Genomic DNA, 13106 nt, shown 5'->3' with positions numbered 1-13106 from the left:
CCGTCGTTGCAATAGCTTCGACTCAGCTGAGCGTGTTAGCTGGAATATTTATTGCTCATTTGACGTGCTGAAATTGCACCAAGAACTCTGCGATGTAAGCCAGTTGTCTTACTTCACAAGCGGTGTGTGATTCTTACAGAGCCGAAAGCATGGATGAGTGGCTTGTGGTCCGTAAACAGGGTGAAACGGCGGCCTTCGACGAAGTAGCGGAAGTGCTTGACGGATATGCAAGCTGCCAAGAGCCCGCTGCCGCAATCGATGTACCTTGTCTCTGCTTATCATTATTTTTTTAGAAGAAGGCGAGTGCATGCCAAACGCCAGTCATGAAATGCTGAAGCACTGCGCCCACGGCAGTGTCGGAAACATCCACCATGAGGGCAGTGGGTGCCTCGAGTGCGGGGTGTACAAGCAAAGTCGCATTCACCAGTTGCGTTTTAATCTCCGTGAAGAATTGGTCTGTCGGTTCTGACCGCAGTAAATGTGATGTGGGCTTGGTGGAGTTGAGGATAGCTTTCAAAGGTTCCATTGTAGCAGCGCAACCCGGAATGAAACGACTGTAAAAGTTCGCCAAAACGAACAAAGGTAATCATCGCCCCGCATTGAAGCGGGGCGATGAAAGTTGGTGATAGCCTCGACTTTGGAAGGAAGTTTTCTGATGCCTTTGTCGTTCACACATTAGCCGGGGAACTCGATAGATGAAGCATCAAGCTCACACTTGGCTATGTCGATAACAAGGTCGTTAGACTGAAGGCGATGGAAAAGAAGCCGTAGTGCTGAACTCGTGCCTCTAATAAGGTACTGGCCACGAGGATGTCATCGACGTAGGCGAAAACGAGCGGCAGTCCGCGAACTACCTTATCATTGAAACACTAAAATGTTTGCACGGCATTCTTCAGGCCTAAATGCTTCCGCATGAATTCAAAGAGACCGAACGACGTCGTGATCGCTGTTTTTGCTATGATCTTTGGATTGATTGAACAACTTTATTCATAGTCCTGCCAAGTTCATTCGGAGCGGGCCTCACCCCCGGCCTAGGCTTAGGCTGCTAGCCGTTGGGCTCGGGCGTCTTCCTCGGCTCGCTGGACGGCCCAGAGTTGGTCTTGTAACGCTACAGTGCCTAGAATATACTTTCTGGGCACTGTAGTAATGCGGAGCTGAGCAGAGCCGCTTCCCTGCCCTCCCTGTGGTTTGGACTGCCTCCTCGTGGTTTCTGTGTATTTCGTCGTACAATCTCGAGCATATTACCATAGCATGTGTCCCAGAGTTGCCCCGTCTATAGGAACGTGTCATTTTTGTTTCGGATTTTGCCATCGTTATTCGTTAGTATTTGCAACGCCTCCCAGGAGACCCGGCCGTTAGCATAGTTAGGTATCGCCGTTTGCGAGTCGCTGATGACTATTTCGGCCTCGGTGGTGGCTACCGCTAGGGCGATGGCCCCCTCCTCGGCACCCTCGGAGTGTGGGGTTTGCCCCGTAACGCTCGTTTGGTATTTGTCTTCGTGATCAACCGCCGCGGCCACGTAGCCGCGCCTGCGCGCGTATCGGGCCGCGTCCGCGACAACCGCTTCTTAGCAATTAGTGAATTTCCTTTGCAGGTCCTGCGCCCTCTTGTTTCTTGTACCAGCGTGATGGTCTGTGTGCATGTTTTCAAGAGTGCGCCGGACCTGCAGAGGAAATTCGGCAATTGCAAAGAAACGGTCTTCGTGGACGCGGCCCGCTAAACGCGCAGGCGCGGCTACATGGCCGCGGCAGTGGACCGCGAAGGCAAATACCAGACGAGCGTTACGGCGCAAACCCCACACTCCGAGAGTGCCGAGGAGGAGGCCGCGTCCTGGCTAACCTCAGCTGATTTTGCATGCTTTTACACGTCTCTTCCCATTGTGTCTTGCAAAGCTGTAACGCGTATTCCTCGATGTCTCTATTTATGTTGGCTATTCTCCTACAGAAAGTCCTATTCTGTCGCTGTACCTTCCATCTGGCTTGGAGGCTATGTTTAGCTTCCGACATGTGTAGGAACTTACTGTCTTAGTCCTCGAGGTTCGCCTGGGGCAGGACCGTGTGCGTTGCCACCGCGGCTTCCCGCCTCAGCATTTAGGTCCACCGTTCGATATCGTCTACGTTTTCCAAGGCATTACTCTTCTCTTTCTTGATCGGCCTGAACTTTCCCACTTGACTCGATTGAGTCGCTTGCTTTTCGTCTCTCGCAGTCCCGTGGTGATTTGAATCTCTAGAACAGTGTGATCGCTGCCCAACCCTAATGCAAAAACCAGCGGCTTCCAGTGCCTTCCAGTGTGAAACCAGCACGTTTTTGACACTGGATGGCACTGGAGAGGCTGGCACACGCTGGGAATCACCGGGAGTCACTGCGACACTGGTGAGAACGCTGGATAAGAGCTGGGTCGCACTGGACGAAACGCTGGTTTTACTGCTATGTCACTGGGGAGCATTGGTGTTCGCTGCACACGCGCTGGTTGTCACTGGAGTTGGCTGGCTCATACTGAAGACTGCGCTGGTTTCGTTTGTGCTGCACTGCCGGAGTATAGGCGCTGTTGAATATTAAATGCTTGATACACTTTTATGGGCATCTCCTGTCCAAAAAACAGACTCCTCTCCTAAATAGCGCTATAATTTGGGGTCATAAATGTCTGTTTCGTGTTGGCGGTGTTGCAGCTTGGAATAAAGGTGCGCGAGCTAGCCCATGCATATGCGACACTTCAGATCACTTTCGCTTTGCACATTTCCCTTTTGACTGTGCGGATAGCTGTATTCATGAACGAAATTACGCAAACGCAGATAACGCCTCGTTTTCTAGTAGTTTGTAAGCAATCCATGACTGAGGGTTGTCGCAGTGTTGTACAGTTGACATGAAACCCAGAAGCCATTTAGACGCGTTCGAACGGACCTCTGGAAGCCTGCCGCTCATTGATATTATCACACCGAAAACAAAGCTGCGGCGATTCGTGCGCTTCCACTTTCCCTGGTGTACTAAAAATAATAGTTAAAAGGTTCTGAAGCTCAAATACACACATTTTCGCATTTGCCAGGTACCCACACCGAGATCGTTCGCTTCCACAGAAAATTAGGGCTACCGTGCCCGCCGAATCCGTGTACACTCTATCGGCCCGTCTGGGCTCAGGAATCAACAAGTCTAACGAGGATAAATCACTCGGTAGTGCAGCTTTCCCATCGGTGTTTTTAAACAGACCATTCTTTGGTGTCTACAGTGTCAGCACAACAAGCGATGAGCGCCGATATGACGCGTTATACACATACCTATATTTGCTGTCGCCGTAGGCTGCCAGACGCATTAACCGACCGCTTCTCTGACAGAGATATTTGACTAAACATACGTGTCGACTGAAAATCATTGTCGAGCTATGAAAATGTTGCATTACATTTGCGCGAAGAATAAGAAACGGCTGTTAAAATCGGCAGTAACAGCGCGTACAACATCCCAGGCCGGCGGTTCATTTAAGGCTTTTTTCGTAGTTAATATACCAATCCCAAAAGCAAATCAGTGTTGCAGCCCTTCCAGGCATACTATGCAATACGGACAACAACTTTTTCGTTCGGATAGAAGTGTAAGTTTTAGTTGAAGGCGATATCGCATCTACCATGTCTGTGCGAGAGGTCTGTACAAAGCTGCAATTGTGTCTGCGCGTTGACATGGAAAAATATGAAGCGGCAATCACGAATCGGCGTGGCCTACTCATTCTACTTCCTGACGCGCGAGCGAACGGACGCAGGATCATGTGCTCCAACGGAGCGGCGATAGCGGCCCTTGCTGGCCGCGGAAACAGGTTCACCTCCGAAGAAGACAAGGATTACGACATCGTGCTGTCTGCTCTGCCCACCGGTCGCGTTGTTTTAAACACGTTGTTTTTGCACGACGATGTGAGGGTGAGGTCCTATAGGGTCGAAGATTTCAGGGACGCCCTCATGGACGCTGGTGTGCTCCCCGACGTTGTGGCGTTGGGGCATACCAGATTAACCATCTGTGGGCGGTGACCTTCAACAGCGTGGAAGCTGCAAGGAAGCTGGCCGACTTCAAGGAGCTGCAAGTGAAAAGTCGCCGTTGCATCATTTGTGACCCTGAGGACCAACAGGTTAAACTGCGTCTGCTTTGGATGCTCCATGGCGTTCAAGAAGATGACATCCAGACTGATTTTGCGGCGTTCAGGAGAGTGACCGAGGTGACGCGGGAGCGTTGGCGCGTCCAAGGCATGAAAGAGAAGGGCTCAACGACGAGAACAGTGCTGCTCAAGGTGAAGCCAGGAATGAAGGTGTACGACCTGCCCCATCAGGTTCGAGTCGCCGGAGAGTTGGCCCTCGTGGTGGTGCCTGGGAGGGCGATGCAGTGCCTGGGTTGCCACGGCACGGGGCACGTTCGCGGCGACTGCAAGGTGCCCAGGTGTTCCAAGTGCAGGCGCTATGGGCACGCGGACGCGGACTGCGTCCGTACCTACGCGTCGGCTACCAGACTGGTAAAGGAGGACGAGAACGCTTAGTTCATGGACATGATGATTATAAGTGGTTCTTGAGGGAAAGGGAAAGGTTGACGCTATCTTCTGCAGCCCTTGAGGGAGCACGGCTCAGCGCCAACGGGGAGGGGTAAGTGGGAGCGAAAGAAGGGATAGAGTGGAGTCACCATGGCTGGGCGAAGCAAAACCGGCAGGCATAGGCGGCACGTATCAGGCCGAGATGGAAGGCCTTGGTGTATTGCTGAAGCGGAGGATGCAGCGAGGGGAACCGACGTGGCGGGCAAGCAGGACGGGACGCTGGACGCGTCAGCATCCGCTGGCAGCAATGCCCGTACTGGCGATGGTCTAGTGAGCCAACAACCATCCGGAGACTTCCCTGGGACAAGCGAAATGACTGGAAATGACGAGGAGAGTGCACCAGTGCCTAAGATCGACGAGCCTAAGGACCCGACCAAGCCGCATCAGGGCAAGAGCGGCGCCCACGCCCAGACCAGCACTGACGGTGTCCAGGCGACGGCGTCTGGCGTCGAGGAACCCCCAGCAAAGACGGTTCAAGTCCGGCGGTCGTCTCTTCAGCCACGCCTTAACATTTCGGCGGACAAACGTTCCGGCACTAATGAGCACCTAGATTACGTTCAGGTGCTTGCGCCGGACGATGACGGCGGCGTCTAGCCCGAGGGAGGCAAGCACCATGCTGTTGGTCTCTTCTCATTGTGTAAAAATGGTTCTTGCTAGTCCGTTGAAAGTCGCTACCTTAAATGTTAGAGGAGTGGCAGAGAAGAGAAAACAAGGCCAGCTGTACGGGCTTATAACGGAGCGCGATATAGATGTGCTGGCCGTGCAGGAGACCAAAGTCGACGGTAAAGACGAGACTGGCAGCATGGTGCGGAGTTTCACGTCTATGTTTCTTACCGCGGTTATTCAAGCTGTGGGAAAATCGGCTGGATGCGAACTTTTTGTAAAGAAGTTGCGGGGGCTGGAGGTGCATGCACATTATTCGTGTGCGTCGGGCCGGTGTGGTATACTTGACGTTTCGTTGAATAACAATGAGTGGCGTATTGTGTGTTTGTACGCACCTAATAAGGTGGATGACAGGGCTCTTTTTTTCCATGACATACAAGAGCGCCTTTGCACGGGAAGACAGCTAATAGTAATGGGAGATTTCAACTTTGTCCTCAGTGCGAGAGATAAAACAAGCGTTCGGGGGTTTAGAGATAAAAGCACTGAAGTGTTGTCGCGAATAGTTGAGAACTGGGACCTTGAACATGTTGCAGAGTGTTTCGAAGGAGCGCGTGCGGTGAAGTATATACGGTTCGAAGGCTCAAGTCACGCGTGGCTTCACCGCATTTATACATCAGTTGATGTCCTTCCAAAATGTAACAGCTATGAGGTAGTGCCAGTGTCGTTTTCAGACCATTGTTTAGTTCAGTGCTGCATAGGAATTGTAAAGAGAGGCAATGCTTCCTCGTGGGAAACGCGGAAATTAAATTACAGGCGTCTTCAGGATGAATTTTACAATCGAGCAGTAAAAGAAGAAATAAGCAAAATAGACCCCAGTAAAAACCTTCAGGTATGGCAAAAGTGGGAACTATCAAAAGAAACATTAAAAATAAAAGCAATAGACAGGGCTATGTGTATTCATTACGAGAAAAAACAAAGAGAGACTGACTTAGAGGCACTACTTCATGAGCTGCTCATGCAGGAAAGCCGAGCCCCGGGGAAATGGATGGAAGACATTAGAAAAGGGAACAAAAGATGGAGCAAATTGATGAACAACGTTATCGGGGAGCGCTGGTGAGGGCAAGGGCAGAGGACACAGGTGCAGGTGAAGCGCCATCGAAACGAGCGCTAGGATGAGAAAAATCGCGAGCTCAAAGGAACCACATTCACGGAATAGAATGGCGCGGGATCTTATCGACAGACATAGACGACATCAAAGCCGCTTTTAATGAGCACTATGAGGCACTGTTCGTGTTTCATACAGTAGATGTGACCACATTAAGAATGAGTTTCTGAGGATTTTACCTCGACGGGATGACGAAAGAAAAGAGACATTGGAACTGGTGATAATGGAAACCGAAGTTGAGCACGAAAACCCCGGAAAATCACCTGGACCAGATGGCTTTAGCGCCGCATTTTACAAAGAGTTCAAGAATGAAATTAGCCCTGTTTTGACTGTAATCTTTAACGAGGCCTACAAATTAAACACCTTGCCTTCGTCCTATGGGTTGTCCCACACGGTCCTCATTCCTAAAGCTGATGATATAGAGAAATTAAGACTGGTTACAGCATACCGTCCCATAGCACTCACTGATGTCGAGTATAAAATCTTTATGAAGATATTGGCACGAAGATTGCAGACGGCGATACAGAACATAGCCGGGCCTCACCAGACATGTGGGAGAAAGGGGCGCTCCATCGTTACACATATTCACAAAGCGCGCAGTGTACTTGAATGCTGTGATGATACTAGTGGTCGGGTAGCCATTCTACAGATCGACCTCGAAAAGGCTTTGGATTGCGTGGCTCATTAAACTCTGTTTGCCGTCTTAGACCACGCTAATGACGGTTCTGTTATCCGCGAGGGAGTGGCCCTGGCGTACCGAAACTGCATGACGAGATTGATCCTAAATAAGAGTCTGGGGGCCCCCATAAGCGTGCACCGTTTGGTGCGCCAGGGCTGCCCCCTCAGCCCGCTCTTATTTAGTATATATACATTGAAACCCTGTGCATGAAGATATTGGAAAGCAAAAGCATTAGAGGATTTAAGTTACAAGGATCCGAAGTGAAACTGCTGGCATATGCTGATGATGTTGCAGCTATCACGGGATAAGGGCAGTTTAATCGAGGCTGTCAAATGTGTCCGTAAACTCAGCCATGTCACCGGTACTGGAGTTAACTGGTCCAAGTGTCTTGGGCTCTGGCATGGAGCGTGGCCGGAGAAGCCAGACCTCTTCGCCAACGTGCCTTGGGTGACGACCCCGGGCAAGTACTTGGGCGTCCCGCTCGACGCTTATAGCGATAGTGAGCAGTATTGGAAAGAGCAAACTAAAATGATTCGGGAGAGAGCGGAGAAGTGGAAAGGATCCAACCTATTGATTTTTGCCAGAGCCACTGTTTGCAACCTTTTGTTCATCAGCAAGCTGTGGTATGTAATGCAGGTATTGCATTGTTCACGGTTAAACGTTCAGAAGCTATACAGGGTCTTCGCAGTCTGTCTGGGCGTCTGAATGGAAGTGCTGTTGCCGTACCAACTTGTTCCGGCGGGTCAAAGACGGGGGCCTGGGACTGGCTCACCTTTTTTACGGTAGTTTGCTGAACCGCTTCTTACTTTTTCGGGACGCAACAGACCAGTTCCTGCGTACTGTACGCCAAATGAAGCTAAGCCGCAGGCTGCCTGAGTATGTTGTTTGAACCGAAGAGCTTTCGGGAGGGATTCATGGTTTCTACAAAGAAATCGTATCGAGTGTAAGATTTTTTACAGCGCGGTTTTCGCACGATTACCTGTTCAGTGTGGAACGGAAAAAACTGTACTGTGCTTTGTGTGACATTGTTTTCCCAGTGCCCTTGTACAGGTCCGTATACAGTGGAGGCCCAGGCAGTGATGTTTTAAAGGGAGTTAAAAATATGCAGGTGCCGCCAGGAACGAAAACTTTCTCTTTTTTTAAGTTACACACCGGAACATTACCAGTTAATTAAAAAGTTTTTGGAGGGAAAGGTATTGTTGTTACTGTGGGGAACACACTGTTTAATTTGCAAGCAGCCGGAGACAATCGATCATGTTTTTTTACACTGTTCGGAAGGCGTTTATTTTTGGGATGTCTTACAGAGAACAGTACAGAAAGAATTTCCACTTGACCCGTATGGCATTCGGTACTTAAGCGTAGATAACGAGGAGGGTGTGCCTTTTGATTTAATTATGCTTATGGACCTCCACTGTATTTGGTGGTCCAGAATGGCAGGATATTACGTTGATAAGGATGCACGGCCTGCACGAATTTATTTTCATGAGAGCATGCACTGGTTTGTTGTAATCAATAAGGCATTAGCGGAACCCCCCGAGTGGCTCTCAAGAGTAGAGCCGCTTGTGGATCTGCGCGAATTCTAATTAGACGCAGCCAGCACGATGGTGCTTGAATACACCTTCCCCTACTGTATATTGCAAGTGTATATTGTACTGTTCCTTCTTTGAAATGTTATGTGTCAAAGACAGGCAATTAAAGAGAAATCGGCGTGGCCTATCGGCGAGCTATCTAATCGGCGAGCTAACTGAAAGGATTGAAGTGGGTTCCTCTGTGCGTCAGGTGTGCCCCCTGTCACCTCTTTTGTTCCGATACATCTAGAGGCTCTATGTAAAAAATTATTGAGAGTCCGGAGGTGCGTGGTTTCAGCCTAGAAGGGTGTGAAGTGCGTTTATTAGCTTACGCTGATGATGTCGTTGTTTTCTGCATTGATAAGGAGAGTGTTCGAACTTCTATGAAAATTATGCGTGAGTTTTGTGACATGACAGGTAGTAATGTAAACCTGAATAATTGTGTCGGTTTGCGGCATGGCCAGTGGCAAACAACGCCGCGTGTTTTTGAAGGTATGCAGTGGACGTTCACACCTGGGATTTACCTTGGTGTACCGTTAGGCACTCATCGAGACACCAAAGATTTGTGGAATGGAAAGGTGCAGGAATTGAAAGCTCAAGCTGACAAGTGGGCCGGGCATGACCTCTCAATATTTGCACGTGCAGTAATTTGCAGAATCTTCTTAGTGAGCAAGCTGTGGCATATCATGCAAGTCCTGAGCTGTACCCGATTCAATTTTAAGAAATTTCATAGAGCATTTGCTGTGTTTGTGTGGAAGTCATAATATGAAAGAACAAGCAGAAACAACTTGTTTCGCAAGTTAGGTCAGGGAGGCTTGTCAATACCAAACTTATTCTTAAAGCAACTGGTTTCTAGATTCTTGTTCTTGCGAGACACGACAAATCTTTTTTTTTTTTGCGAACGGTTATTCAAGTCTGATTGAGCAATGCTTTACCTAACTTTGTTGTCTCGATGAGGGAGGGTGGGTGTTACGCAACGAGTAAATTTCTACGTGAAGTGGTCATGGCATTTAGATTTCTAAACTACAACTTTTCTACTGAATATTTGGCTACTGTAGCACGTAAGCGGATAAGCGCTGATTTAATAGACATTATTTTCCCAGAACCATTGTATCGATTATTGTAGCGTGAAGGCCAAGGGAAAGATGTGCTAAAACGTGTGAAACGAATTATGGTTTCAGGGGGAGTGAAAAAGTTCTTTTTTAAACTACATACTAATACCTTGCCTGTAAAAACATGGCTAGAAGAAAAGGGGGAGTATTTACCACGGCGTACTAACTGCTTACTTTGCAAGAAACCAGAATCTATAGAACACGTGTTTCTATAGATTGTTGGAGTGCGGTCTTCTTCTGGGACATTATGCAAAGAACTATTAAAAAGAATTACCGTTAACACCCCATGGTATTCGATACTCAACTACAGGGCAAGACAGTATACCTTACGACACGTTCTTTCGCCTCGGCTTTCACAGCATTTGGAGAAACCGCATGGCTGTAGGGAATTGTGACATTAATGCGAGAACAGTAAACTCTTACTTTACTGAAAATGTGAGTAAACTTCGTGAAGTGTTTAAGAAATTCGGTTATGACGATGAACTATTGATCTTGATGGATGCTCTTGTCAAAATGAAAGTTTTGTAATCTCAACCGCAAGTTAAACATCAGCGGTGGGAAAGTGAATATTGTCAGCTGATGCAGTAGTTTGTATTATTGTGTTTGCTGAATGTCCGGAAATAAAGAAAAAAAATCGGCGTGGCCTAGCGGCAAGATACTGGGATTGGGGTCTGTAAGTCGGAGGTTCGAAATTCGCCTTGTAGATTTTTTTTTTACGTTTTTATTTTTTATTGCATTACAACGATCTCTGTTTCTTTCTGTATTCGAAAAAATATATAAGGTAGCCAGGCACCACGTATTTCTCGCTCTAGAGCTGCATTTCGCACCAGTACCCCGCGCCCAGCGCCTCCCAGTATGCCGCGCCTTGCCAGCGTCCCAGCATCCAGCGCGCGACACTGGGCTTATAATCAGTCATGACACTGGGCAATGGATACTTGGTTTTGCAATAGGTAATTTCTCTTGTGTATTAGTCAACGGTACGTTTCCTATGTTTTTAACGAAGGCGAGGTCGGGTGAGGTGTCAGAGCAAACGCTATTCCTTCTTCACGTAGGTCTAAGGGGACGGTAACGAGGGTGCGACCTTCTTGTTGCGCATTCTCCCATAGATTCTTGCCTTTCGGTGTTGCGTATTTATAGCCACACGCTGCATGATGAGCGTTAAAGTCACCCGCTACGAGGAGTGTCCGGTTACCCGAGATGCCAGCCGTATTCCTGAGTAACGCGCGGAAGCGGTGGTTACGTCGAGGGCTACTGTACACGTTAAGAATAAAAAGACTGTCCCCCCGGTTCTTCGTGGGTACTATCTCCACGAGCAAGTGCGGTATCGTGTCGTCCTTAATTTCGTGCTGCGTTACGGTCAGGTTGCGTTTCAATACCGTAGCAACGGCCGCTTCGTGCCGAGAGGCGGTTTCGTGAAAGGAACTGTAACCCGATAATTTAGCCTTAACGTTTGTCTCCTGTCGTAGTACCACGTCCGCTTGCTCCTTGTTAATCAGGTAGAGTTGCAGGTGTCCCCGCCTTCTAGCATATTTCGTACAATTCCATCGCCAAATCATGTAAGTGTTAGTGTCGTGTCTAGCCATGGCGCCTGTGAATGTTAGTGCTTTCCAGTGTTATCTCTAATCAATGTTTCCGCTGACCTGTGGTACGGTTTATCTGTCGATCTGACAGGTCCACAGCTGCTAGCAGGTAGCCCCCTCTCTATATTTTCGACCCTCATCTGGAGGGCTGTGAGTTGCTGTTGTATTTGCTGCATGGTATTAGTTATCTGCTGCATCGCATTGGTGAGTTGGCTAAGCATATCTTCCATTTCCTTCTTACGAATGTTTTCTTCTCTACTTCTTTCCACATTTCCTTTATGTCGTCGTCTACTTGAGCTTCTAGTCTATCCTGTCTTTTCGTGATCTCTTCCTCTGTTTTCTGTTTTACTCTCGGCTTGAGCCGGAACCATTTTTACTGCCCTGCGTTTCATGGACATGGGTACCATTTCCTCCCCAACTAAGTTCCCCTATGTATCCTCCTCAAGCCGGATGATTACGTCCTTGCTAGCTACCTCGTCGTTTAGTTTAGCATTTTCTTCTTTGACTTTCTTAATTACGTTCATGCATCGGGTGTTATCGCTTTCCAATTGCTCCAGTATTTTAAGGATTTGCTTCATAATTTGGCTGTCCCCTTCCCTTATAGGAGTGGCAGTCCCGACCCGCGCGCGCGTCCCTGAGGTGGCTTCTCACCCAGCTCATCTGTGAGGGTCTGGGTGTTCCGTTGGTATCTGCGCTTCCGTCAGGGCGCGAGGTGGATCGCCCTCGTCTCTGTTTCTCCAGCACTGGAAAGTAGTCTTCTCTTTCCTTGTGGTGTCTTTGGTCCATGGCTGTTTCTTCTTCGTCTCGTTGTCTCCTTTCCCTCTGGCGTTTCTTGACTGCCGTATTTATTCGATTATCGGTCGACACTTTTTTTTCGGAAATGTTACCCATAATTATCTATCGACCTATACTCGTGACGAAATAATCTTGACCTGTATTCGTGATCAAAGCCAGTAAAGGTGCCGAGCTAATGGATTTTCAGTTTGGAACAGGGCCGCCGCCGGAGCCGTCGGCTCCGTACTCACCCAGTACGCGAGCGCTCACTGAGACAAAGTGCAAAACCACGTCAGCCGGCGTGGCACGCGCTGACCGTGTTCGACGCAACTTTGGGGCATAAACCGCCACGCTGCCAGGGCCGAAGCGCTGTCTTCCTGAGGTAACACACAAGTGTGTTTCTGATTAAAGAAACACTTTTTCTATATTCTTTGGTTGCTTCCCTCTGCGACGTCATTTTGCGATCATTTCTAAGTGACGGTTCGCATTTGCTGTTGCGCGGCTGTGCGACGATGTCACGTTGGCAGAGCTACACCGCAGACTTCAAGCCTCAAGTGCTACTTTTTGCCGAGAACTCCAACAACTGCGCCGCTCAGCGCAAGTTCGACGCGAATGAAAAGCTGATAAGCGGCAGGAGGAAGCAGCGGCACCAACGTTTTGCGTGCGACGGCGGCGTCGTGCTTTTCGCGGCGCGGCAGCCGGGAGGCGTGCCGCTTTCGAGAAAGAACTGAGGCTTCATGTGGAAGAGGAGCGTGCAAAGGGTCTTGAGGTGTCCTGCGAGCATTTAGACGAAGGACGGACAGTTGGCGCAACGAGATGGGATCGGGCGGTCAAAGTTTAAAGCGAATTGGGGCTGGGTCCAAAGGTTCGTGCAGCGCAATGGACTCTCCCTTCCCACGAGCAGAACTTCAATGACAGTTATGACTAGGATGTGGTTTCCGGCATCAACTAGTGAGTGGCCGAGCCGAGCTTATTGTAAATAAAGGTGTGTCATGTTCCTTTTTTTCTTTTCTGAAAAGATATGGGTCAACCTATATTCGAATGATTTTTTTTTATTTCTGAAAGAA

The sequence above is a fragment of the Dermacentor silvarum genome, chromosome 3 (genome assembly GCF_013339745.2).
Source record: "Dermacentor silvarum isolate Dsil-2018 chromosome 3, BIME_Dsil_1.4, whole genome shotgun sequence".
NCBI classification, from domain to species: domain Eukaryota; kingdom Metazoa; phylum Arthropoda; class Arachnida; order Ixodida; family Ixodidae; genus Dermacentor; species Dermacentor silvarum.
This window is presented reverse-complemented; position numbering follows the sequence as displayed.